The 11,496-nt window shown below is 33.0% G+C and overlaps 1 pseudogene; it reads right to left on the bottom strand.

Annotated features, from left to right (window-relative positions):
• Positions 1–5,165: 5,165 nt before the first annotated feature.
• Positions 5,166–5,549, bottom strand: LOC115972551 (annotated as a pseudogene).
• Between the last annotated feature and the right edge of the window lie 5,947 nt (positions 5,550–11,496).

The raw sequence follows: 11,496 nt of genomic DNA, 5'->3' as shown, positions 1-11,496 counted from the left end.
CTTCTTATTAGAATTAAAACCAAAAACCCTAGTCAGGTATGGTTAAAAAGTTGACTTTTTATCCGATTGTCCGATCGGGCTAAATTTTGGATCATCTTGTAGGTCATATTTTTCCCTTCAAAACAATAGTTCACGGGCCAAATTTGGAGTTAAAACGAATGAGATATCAATAAAACTCCAGAACCCTGATTAAATGTTTCACTTTTTTCAGGTTAAAAGGGTTGTTTTTGGATCAACTTTGTGCAAAATATTGTACCGATTGAGCAAGAATTGGAGTGATCCATTTAAGCTAGTGTAAAGTATGAGGTTTCAACTTCCTCCCACAAAAAGGGCTCGATAATATTTGCCACAGATTGGAGGAAATGAATTTTTCAAGAAAAAAGTCTCAGAATTTCTTACACTCATCACCTCCCTTCAAGACGCCATATCTTAGCTCCAAATCTTGCAAGGTTAGAGCTTATGGAAACTAGACATCCATAAATTTCCAAGGATACCAAGTTTGAAGAAATCGGAACTTGAAAAGGCCTCCAAACAGCAGGGCGAAAACAATTTCGATTGATCGAAAATCAGTTTGGATCAATCGAAACAGACAGAGGCTTCCTTAAACAATTTTAAAACAATTACGATTGATCGAAAAACAGATTGGATCAATCGAAACAGATAGAGGCTCACAAAATTTTTGAGAAAAAACACATTTTGAAAATAACAAAGACACATTTTAGAAACACCTCAAAGCATTAAAATTGATGAACAAAATGCATGAGTATGTGATGAAATGTATTTCAAAAACAAAGTTTTAAACCCAGTTTTCCCAAAATTAAGATCATCAAACATTCTCCATAAATTCTCAAGCATCAAATCTGTTTTGCATAAAAACTCAAAGTATTTGCAAACTTGGTTGGTCAGACTAAAGACACACACAATAACATGTACAATGTTTAACAAAGAGTAACTTGTGTAGTGTGTACAACTAACAAAAGTTAGAGATACATGTGAGGGGATATGTGTATACCATTTAAACACAAAATCTACAAAATTCATTACATAGAATTTGAAAGAGACTATTACCAAAAGAGTTACATCATATAACTCCCACATCTCCTAGATCATAAGCTTGCAATCATGTAAGTTTTTTTATTTTGCCTCATATTGTACACACCAATTTTAGAAATTATTTGATTTAGCTTTAAGTCCAATAATGTACACACCAATTTTAGCATTTAAACCGAGGCTACACCTTACGACCTTTTTGTGCATGTGCTACACTTTCTCGAGCACAAAATCTTACGATATGCACTAAGGTGTTCATGATTGGCTAGTGAACAGTAGTGAGATGGTTATTTATGCTTTTCTCTAAAGGTTCAAATCCGACAGTCAAAGACATGTGACTTCAAGATCAAGACAAAGTGATCAAAATCATAAACATCTTTCCCACACAACATGCACTACAAAACTTCAACTAGTAAAGTGCAATAAGTAAGTTCATCAAAGCTAAACAAAGTACAAAAGACATGTTATGTGAAAATAAATTAACCAACCTTGTTTTCAAAAACCAAGAAAATAGTGCAAAACACAACTTGCTTCCTTTTTCTTCCCTTTTTTTTTTATGTTTTTTTTAAAAAACAAAAACAACCTAGAATGAAATGGATGAATATTATGCAATGCAAATCCTAGAAACAAAGAAAACAAAAACCAAAGAACAATGGTCACAAAGAATAGCAATGAAGCACAAGGATCATGTAAGGACTCAATTAGATTGAGCCTTTTGCATCCAAAACTTTTTAGATGCACCACGAGCATTGGAGTTCTTATTCACATGTGAATGATTTCCAACTCCAGGATTGGAATAAAGGTTTAGAGCCTTTACCAATTCACCAATGAGTACCATAAGATCTTGTGTTTGAGGCACAGGTACTTTTGGTTTGTTTGCTTTCTTAGCAGCTTGCAGCTTGTAACAGTTTGGATGAATGTGTCTAGACTTTTCACAAAAATGACAAACCCATGCAGGCTTATCATATGACTTGTCCTTAGAATGGGTAGGCTGCTTAGGTTTAGACTCTTTCAGATCAACCCTAATCTTCCTAGGGGGTGTAACTTCTAAGGGTTTGACAACCTCACTCACAACCTCGCTCACAGGGGGTTCAGAAGAAGATGAAGGAACAAAGATAGTGGAATTGGGTGCAGACACATTGATGCTTTCTACAAAACCTAACCCAGTTTTGTCAGAAGGAGACTTTTGAACACTAAGCATATGATCAAGTTTGGAACTAGCAGACCTATTAGATTGTTCTCTAGCAACAGAAAGCTCATGTTCCAAATTCTTAACTTTATCAAGTAAAAGCATGTTCTCATTCTTCACATTATTCAAAAGTTTAGTAGCATCAAACAGTTTAACAAGCAAATTTTTCTTATCAAACTCAAGAGATGCAATTTTCTTCAAGCCTAATTCAACATTCATAGCATCCTTTGCAGCAACTTTGCAAAGTTTATTATAGGCTTCTTGAAGATCTGCATCCTAAGAGAGTTTCCCATCAGAAGGGTTCTTTTTAGCAGATACACTTTCATTGACTATAGCAGTAGCAGTGAAAGTAATGAAGTTTCCATCCTCGTCATAACCAGACTCATCATCAGAAACTTCACCATCACTAAGGGTTACAGTCATAGCCTTACCCTTAGACTTCAAGTAAGTAGGACATTTAGATTTCATGTGACCATACCCTTGACATCCAAAACACTGAGGACTCATAGAATTATTAGAAGATTGACCTACTTTTTCTCTAGGTTTATTAGTGTTGTTAACCTTAGTGGGATCATTCTTCCTAACTTTTCTAGGTTCAGCAGTGTTCTTATCTCTTGCCCTTCTATTGTTGTTTCTAAGAAAATTCCTAAAGTTCTTGGCAAGGTAAGCAATTTCTATAGTAGAGAGCTCATCATCAAATCCACCAACATCAACTGACTTAAGAGCCATTGATTTGGATTTGCTAGTCTTAGGTAGGTCCAGCTCATAGGATTGAAGAGATCCTACAAGTTCATCAATAGGGATGGAGTCCACATCCTTGCTCTCAGTGATGACAGTCACCTTGGGTCTAAAATTTTCAGTCAAAGATCTAAGAATCTTCCTAACAATTTTAGGTTGATCATAGATTTCACCTAAGTTATATGCAGAATTAACAATATCATTAAGTTTAGCATAGAATTTATCAAAAGATTTATCATCAGACATCTTAATGCTTTCAAATTTAGAAGTTAACTGCTGCAATTTATTGATTTTGACAGCCTTTGTGCCTTCATGCACAGTTTGGAGGATATTCCAAGCAGTATAAGCAACCTCAATATTAGAGATTCTCTTAAATTCCTTCATAGAAACAGCGTTAAAGATAGCATTCATAGTTTTGCTATTGAACACGGCTACTTCTTTTTGAGAAGTTTACCACTCACTAACAAGAGTAGTGGGCTTCTCCTATCCGTATTCGATGGAGTTCCAGACTCTCTCATCAATTGATTTCAGGAATGCTTTCATCCTTACTTTCCAATAAGCATATTTATTCCCATCAAAGTGAAGAGGAATAACAAGAGAATGTCCGTGTTCCATGACAATAGGGGTCAAGGATCAGCTCAGAGATCAAAAGATCAACAACAAGAGAGCAACTCGCTCTGATACCACTTGATGGTTTTTAGACCCCTTAAAAACACAATTGGATTAACCTAGGTAATTAGCCAAGTTATTACTTAGTTCAAATTCCAAATCTAGGTTATCACAATCAAACAATCATATCATGCAAAACAGTGGAAAGACAAATAACACAATGATATGATCACCTAGGAAACCAAACCGGTAAAAACCTAGGGAGGATTTAACCTAGCTATCCTCAAGGTAAACCTGAATCCACTATGAAAGAATCAAAGTTTTACAATAGGACTTAGACCACTAACATCCTATTTCTACCCACCAGTAGAAACTTACTGACACGACCACATGCAAACTTCGAGACCACGGACTCCTTTTTTCTTGGATTCTCCAGCAAATACAAGCACATCTGCTTGTGTTTCTTTAAGTTCTTATGGCAGCAACTGAATGATCATCAAGTTCTTGAACGAATCTCCTCTTGATAATCCTAAACTTGTGTAAAGGAAATCTCCTCACAAATCTCACAAGAGATTTACATAAACAGCAATATGAGCAACACTAAAACGTGGCTAGGGTTTGCCTTATATATCTAGGGCAAAAATACAAAACCCTAAACGTTTTAAATGAACTAGGGCTGAGTTGGAATTCTGCAGAAAAACGCATTCTGCCCAAATTTCGATTGATCGAGCCTAAACTTCAATCGATCGAACTAGGCCGAATTGCACTTTTAATTCTGCAACAACTTAAATCCAACTTTACATAAATGACACAACTTTGAGCAAGTCTAAACACGACTAAACAACTTGTTTTGATTATGATTTGCCAACAATACACATTAGAGTTCGAAATACATAAGTTCCTAAGTTTTTGAACCTAACAGATTCTCACTTTGGTCCCTATCTTTTATTTTCACCGCTTTTAGTCCCTATTTAGAAAAACGTCAGTCATTTTAGTCCTTTCCGTTAGTGCCCTAACGACAAAGTCCTACGTGACAGACGGAACTATTAAAATAATAATAAAAAATTTATTTTGGCATTAAAAAATGCCACGTCAACATCTAAATTAAAAAAATCAATTTATTAATTTTAACTAAATAAAAAAATAAAAAACAAAAATCACATTAATTGAGATCTAAGTGTGTCTTGAACAAGAACAAAAAATTAAAATCCAAAAATCACAAACCCAGAAAAGAGAAAGTTGTGGCAATCAAAATCATATACCAGTTCTCTGCTTGCTTACTAAGACAATCATAAACCAAACTAAAAAGTAGAATTACACATTCAATATATTAGCTTGAGCTCCAAATTTTCCAAATTCAAATTATTTAATTAGAGATTTAGTCCACTTTCCAAGCAACAGATTTTCTAACAGAAAAAACCACAGCTACAAAACAAATAGAATTTAAAAAAAAAAAAAAAAAAAAGAAGCAAATTCCATTACTTGAATCTAAGAGTGCCAAATTACAGAAATACAACGTAAAAAAAAGTAACGAAATCTAGATCTAGAGGCAGATCTACAACAACCACCACCACTAAGTACACAAATCTAATCATAATCTCAAGATTCTTAATCGCCGAACCCATAGAGAGTCCTTCCTTGCCTCTTCAAGGCATAGATAACATCCATGGCCGTCACGGTCTTCCTCTTCGCATGCTCAGTGTAGGTCATGGCATTACATTCTCCAAAAAGATCTTGAGGACGCCACGTGTCTCCTCGTATATCAGACCGCTAATACGCTTCACTCCACCCCTGCAAGCCAAACAACGAATCGCAGGCTTTGTGATCCCCTGGATGTTATCGCGAAGAACCTTACAGTGTCGTTTCGCTCTTCCCTTGCCCAAACCCTTGCCTCCCTTTCCACACCCAGACATTTTTTGAGAAATTGAAAGAACAAAAGAGTTTTCTGGGATTTGAGATTTGAAATTGAAATTGGTTTTGATTTTGATGCAAAAGTTGTGGTATCAAGTGCAGCAAGGAGGTTGCTACTGCTATTCGTGGCGCTATCATTTTGGCCAAGCTCTCTGTCATTCCTGTCAGGAGAGGATACTGGGGTACCAAGGTCGATAAGCCTCATACGGTGCCCTATAAGGTCACCGGAAAGTGTGGTTTCGTTACTGTTCGTATGGTTCTTGCTCCTCGTGGTAATGGGTTAATTTTCTGTTCTTATTTTTTGGATTTTAATTTTGTGTTCTTAGATCTGGGTTTGTGTTCTTGTTGTTCTTGTTCAAGACACACTTAGATCTCAATTAATGTTATTTTTGGTTTTTATTTCTGTTTTTAATTTTTTTTATTTAGTTAAAATTAATAAATAATTTTTTTTTTTACTTTAGATGCCGACGTGGCATTTTTTAATGCAAAAATAATTTTTTTAATTATTATTTTAATAGTTTTGTCTGCCACGTAGGACTTTGCCGTTAGGACACTAATGGAAAGAACTAAAATGAAAGGCGTTTTTCTGAATAGGGACTAAAAGCGGTGAAAATAAAATATAGGGACCAAAGTGGGAATTACGTGAAAATGTAGGGACAAAAATGTGGTTTTCGCCTACTTCTTATTTAGAATACAAGTCACTATTCCTAACAATTCAAGATGACAATAGAATGGTTTCAGATCTTGGCTGGGTGCGTGCATATCTCCATTTCTGCTTAAAGATAGGAAAAGCTTGTGCAGAGTAAGACAATTTTGATTAGGATGGAAGCATATAATAGTTGTAAGGACCAGATTTGGGTCCCTGGCCCAAGATGGATGGACTTAGGCCTAAAAAGCCCAAAACAATGAATTTGTAAAGAATGGGTTGGAAAACTGGACTAAAATAAGTTGGACAGAAAAATAAAATGACAAAAACAAGAAAATAGATTGAATTTTCTAGAGAAAATTGTCCTCGGCACAATCCGAGGAGATCAGTTCTTATATATTTCGCACAAGTTTGATTACAAATTTGGTTCCTGATTGCTACAATGTTTCTCTTGATTTTTTCGATCCCCTTATTGTAATTGCTCTCCCTTCTTTTATACTATTTTCCCTTTTCATCTCTACCCTCCACGTGCAGGCCAAACTAGTTGATTTTGATACTTGTCTCATTAGCCCATTCCCAAAGTCTTTAGGTAGTAGCTGTAAGGTTGAAAACTACTGTTCAAGTACCTCCACATTAATGCGGCCAGAGAGTTAGTTGCAGAGCATTTAATGCGGTGGTAGCAGCTTTTTCCTTAGATATTTCGAAACTCCCTTCTGTCCTTTGTTTCTGCAATGCTTATCCGCGCTAGCTGAATTTCACGGAATGTCTCTCCAGACCGCAGACCACCTCTATAGTCCTCGGCTTGGGTTAGCCGAGGAGGCATTCATCCTTGGACTACCCCCCAGGGCCATTATAATCAAAACTATCATCTTCATCTACTAACACGGACTCCCTTGACAATGTTTACTCATCCTTGGAAAACCTCTAGTCCTTGGCTTGGGCCTTAAGCCCAATATATACATAGATAATGAACTCCTGAGCCCAATATCTCTACAATAGTCTTTCTTAATTGGGTTGGAATCAGTGCTGATGAGAGTGAGAGAGATAAGAGAAAAGGGACGGACCAACTGTGTGAATATCGAATGTTTTGAAATGGCAATAAGATATGCATAAAACCATTAATAATATGTATGTAAATTATATATATATATATATATATTACTTAATTATAAAAATGAGCAATGCTAGGGACAATTTTTAGTTTTTACAACTTGTTAGGTAAATTATGATTAATGCAACAGCACTTTCAACCGTATGTTGACATCATTTTATTATGCATAAATCACAATATTTCATCCCAAAAATGGTGAAAAAAGTGAAAATTTTTTATTCACTAGACTTATCATGTCTGTACACACACGCACGTGTGCATTTGCATGCGTATATACATATTCCCGAGATGAAGCAAAATTGATCTCCATATTGTTCCATTTTTCGAGGTGAGAAAACCCTTTGCAGAATGGGATAAGTAACGTCAAGTTAACTTGGTGGAGTGGAGGCCATTAGTAGGATATCATGAATTCTCGAGGTGAGCGGTAACCCAATCAACCTAACCCACTTGTTTAGTGAGTGGAGGCCATTAGTATGATTTCGACATACTTGACTGTCACTCGTGGAGCTCCGAATGGTTGAGATGTTGTTTCTCATTGATTGGCATCAAATTTCTTCCTCTCCCATGTGATGTGAATAGTCAAGTCAAGAAATGAGTTTTATTTTTTGAGAAAGAAGTAATGAGTTGATCCTTAACAAATGCAACAAAATATATATATATATATATATATATATATATATATATATTGTTTAAGGACAATCAAATTCAACTATATAGTTTATTGAAAATTCGTTTATTCCTGCAACTTCCTTCTCCATTTCTACCATTGGCTATCGAGACACACCCTCCCACATGTAATTACTATGAGACTTGTGTAGTCAAAACAAATTGTTGGATGAAAGTAGATGACTTAAAAAAGGGCCATGAACTTTTAATCCGGGCTAAGTGTCCTTTGTGTGTAAGGAACAAATTTGATAGTTTTGGAAAAGTCTTTGTAAATATCTTATTTTTTTAAAGCAAAATAAATACCTTTTATATATATATATATATATATATATATATTTTGGGGGGGGGGGAATACTATTTAAAAAAAATAATAATAATACTTATTAGTACACACGAACACAAAAGTAGTATATAGAATTTTTTAAACATACTTATAATATATTACATAACTAGAGTATCTTATATATATACTAGTTATAAGCCCGTGCATTGCATAATTTTATGAAAAAGCTTATAAAATAAATGTATAAATAAATAATTATATATTTTAATAGCTTCAATAAAGATACAAGAAAAAATTATCAAGTGTAAATATTTATCCCACTAAGTAAATAATTATCTCACTAAAATAAGGGGTAAGATTTCTTCCTAAAACTAAATTAAATTGATAACTCCAAATTGAATTTTAAATTGATAATTTTTTTTTTAAAGTACTAAACAATTGATAAATCTAATATTAATATAATCTTGATAATATTATAAATTAAAATTAAAGTTGATAATTCAAGAATAAACGTGTAGAACATCTTGATAATTTGATATAGCATAAAAATCAAATAAGAAAATTGTTAAAATTAATCTATTAATTCTAACCATATTTATTCATTAATTCTAAGACCCTAACCCTAAGCATATAAATTAGATCAAAGCTAAGAAAATTAGTTTAAACAAAAGGCAAACAATACTCAAAACCTAATCAATTTAATAAAAACAAAACACAAAAATGAAGAAGGAGCCTTTAGAAACTTGACAATGTTTTCGAATGTTTTGAATTCATTAATTAAAATCACATGAAGAAAAAAAACCAATAATAACAGTAAATAAAATAAAAAAAATGAAAATAATAATAATAAAAGAAGAAAGAATGCATACCTGCATTGTCATAGAATTTATACATTTACATATAGAAATAAGCTTCACTCCAAAAAGGATATATAGGGTTATATATATTGGTGGAGTTCCATTTGAAATATAATTAATTTAAATCTTATTGAAATTAAAGATATCTAATCAATGTGTTTGTTTTTATCCCCCTAAAAATTGGAATTAAAAAAAGGTCATATGAATAGAATAAAAAAAAGAGAAAATAGTTGATTCAACATAACGTAACATATAAAGAATTAAAAATTTAAAAAAAAAGAGAGAAAGAGAACATGGTTGATAGTTATAAGGAATTTTAATATATATATATATATATATATATTTTTTTTAAATGTCATCAACGTAGAAATTATCAAATTAATGGAGATATATACTATTTTTTAGAATAGATAGAGATTATCAAATTATTGGAGATATATACTGTTTCTTGGAATAAATTTATATTAATTACTTCTTGAAGAATTTGGATTGTACTTATTCCTTAATAATCAAGTTTTGTAGCTTGATATTCTGATAAAATAATATTAATTTAATGATATTAAAATTTTGAAAATTTAGATGATAAATATTATCTAAATTAAATTTTTGAATGTTAAATATTATCCCCTAATTTAAGAAATATATCCTAACAAATAAAAAAATAATGTTAATTAGATGATAAATATTATCTGTGGGGACCATTTAATTAGAAGGTACTCTTAAGGCTGTACTAATTGGGTCTATGGCCCAATCCGAGGACATTGGACCATCTGAGGATGTTCAGAAGAAATTATAAGGGGAATGAAATAAAGAGAAGAGTAGAGATGATAAGAGATAAGTCCGACGAATGTCCAAGGAGAAAAGCCATCTCAATATCTAGTGTCCGAGGTCAGTAAGAGTGCCATATCATTATGGACCTTCTTCAAAGTTACATCACGACTAAGGGTTGGACGTTGGACAAGGGGTAGGAAAAGAAAAGGGCAAACAAATATCTTCAAAGGTTGCTACCTTCGCATTAAATGCCTCTCAACTAACTCTCTAACCGCATTAATGTGGAAGTGATGCCTGAACAGTGATCAAATAGCCTTACAGCTACTGGTTGATGGTTCTGGGAACTGCTGGATGGGACAGGAAAAAGTTTCCTGAATCTAACCTACACATGTGTGGTAGGGATGATACCAAGATTATAGTATATAACATGGGAGGGTGTACTAAAAAAGGGGATGGAAAAAGAATCAAGGAACTTGAGAACAAAAACTGCGAACTCTTGTATAATCTTAATTGTTCAACCTGACAATATAATATAAACTCCTCGAGTTACTCCGAGGACAGATTTTCTCATCCTACTTGTGCTTAACAGTCTTAAATTACCAAATTTAATCGTTTTTCTTCTGGAATAGATCTAATTCTTTCATCCACTCTCTACAAATTTATTGTTTGGGCCGCTTGGGCTAGAATCCAATCCTATTTTGGGTCCAATCCAATTTCATTCCCTACATTATCTAAATTAAATTTTTGTATGTTAAATATTATCCCTTAATTTAAGAAATATATCATAATAAATAAAAAAATAATGTTAATATAATTTTATTTAATGATAAGAATGAATTAGAGTCCTAGTAGTATACTATTTCTTTTTAGTTTTTTAAAAATATAAAAATTTAATAAAATTTCTGCAATTTGGTGAAGTCATGTGGTGCAACCACGGCGTCTAAACCCAACTTTTATTATATATAATAACTAGTCGCTAACCTGTGCGATGCATGAGAAAGTTTTTAGTAACTATAAGATTTCAACGAATCAAATGCTTTAAAATTTGAAAATCTTAAAGAACTTACATTAGCACTCATTAATTTGATTACAAAGCCAATGCTAAATAGATCTACAAATTGCATTCTCATATCCTCTGTCATTTGCAAGGTGACAGGATTCTTTTCATTATGGTTTGTATCCTTCTATCATTCAAAAGCTTTAAAAAGTGTCATGTGGTCACCGCATAAGAATGTGTATAAGGTTATACAAAATTCTATCATTATAATCAACATCCTAAAGCTAATATTCAATCCAAAAATGTGTAACCAATGTTACATATTAGAGTGTTGTAGAGGGCAGAGAGAAGAGCAAACATTTTGTTACAACCACGACCATATGGCTTAGAGTTCTAACAATTATTCTAAGTAACCCAACAATATCAATAACCCAAAAAGTATTGTTGTGATACATTTACTTTAGGACAAATATATTCGAGCAATCAAAATCAAGCAAATCTATCTTAAAATTACAATTTCAGACACAATCACACAAACCCACTATGAAATTCTACTTAAATTGTCTATTGCTTTCATCGAACTATTTGATTAACAAAAATACAAACATCACTTAGTGTAAGTAAAGCCAATAAAAATCACCAAAAAAGGAAAACCATCTTGTTGGAAA

Source organism: Quercus lobata, chromosome 12, assembly GCF_001633185.2.
Source record: "Quercus lobata isolate SW786 chromosome 12, ValleyOak3.0 Primary Assembly, whole genome shotgun sequence".
NCBI lineage: Eukaryota > Viridiplantae > Streptophyta > Magnoliopsida > Fagales > Fagaceae > Quercus > Quercus lobata.
This window is presented reverse-complemented; position numbering and strand designations above follow the sequence as displayed.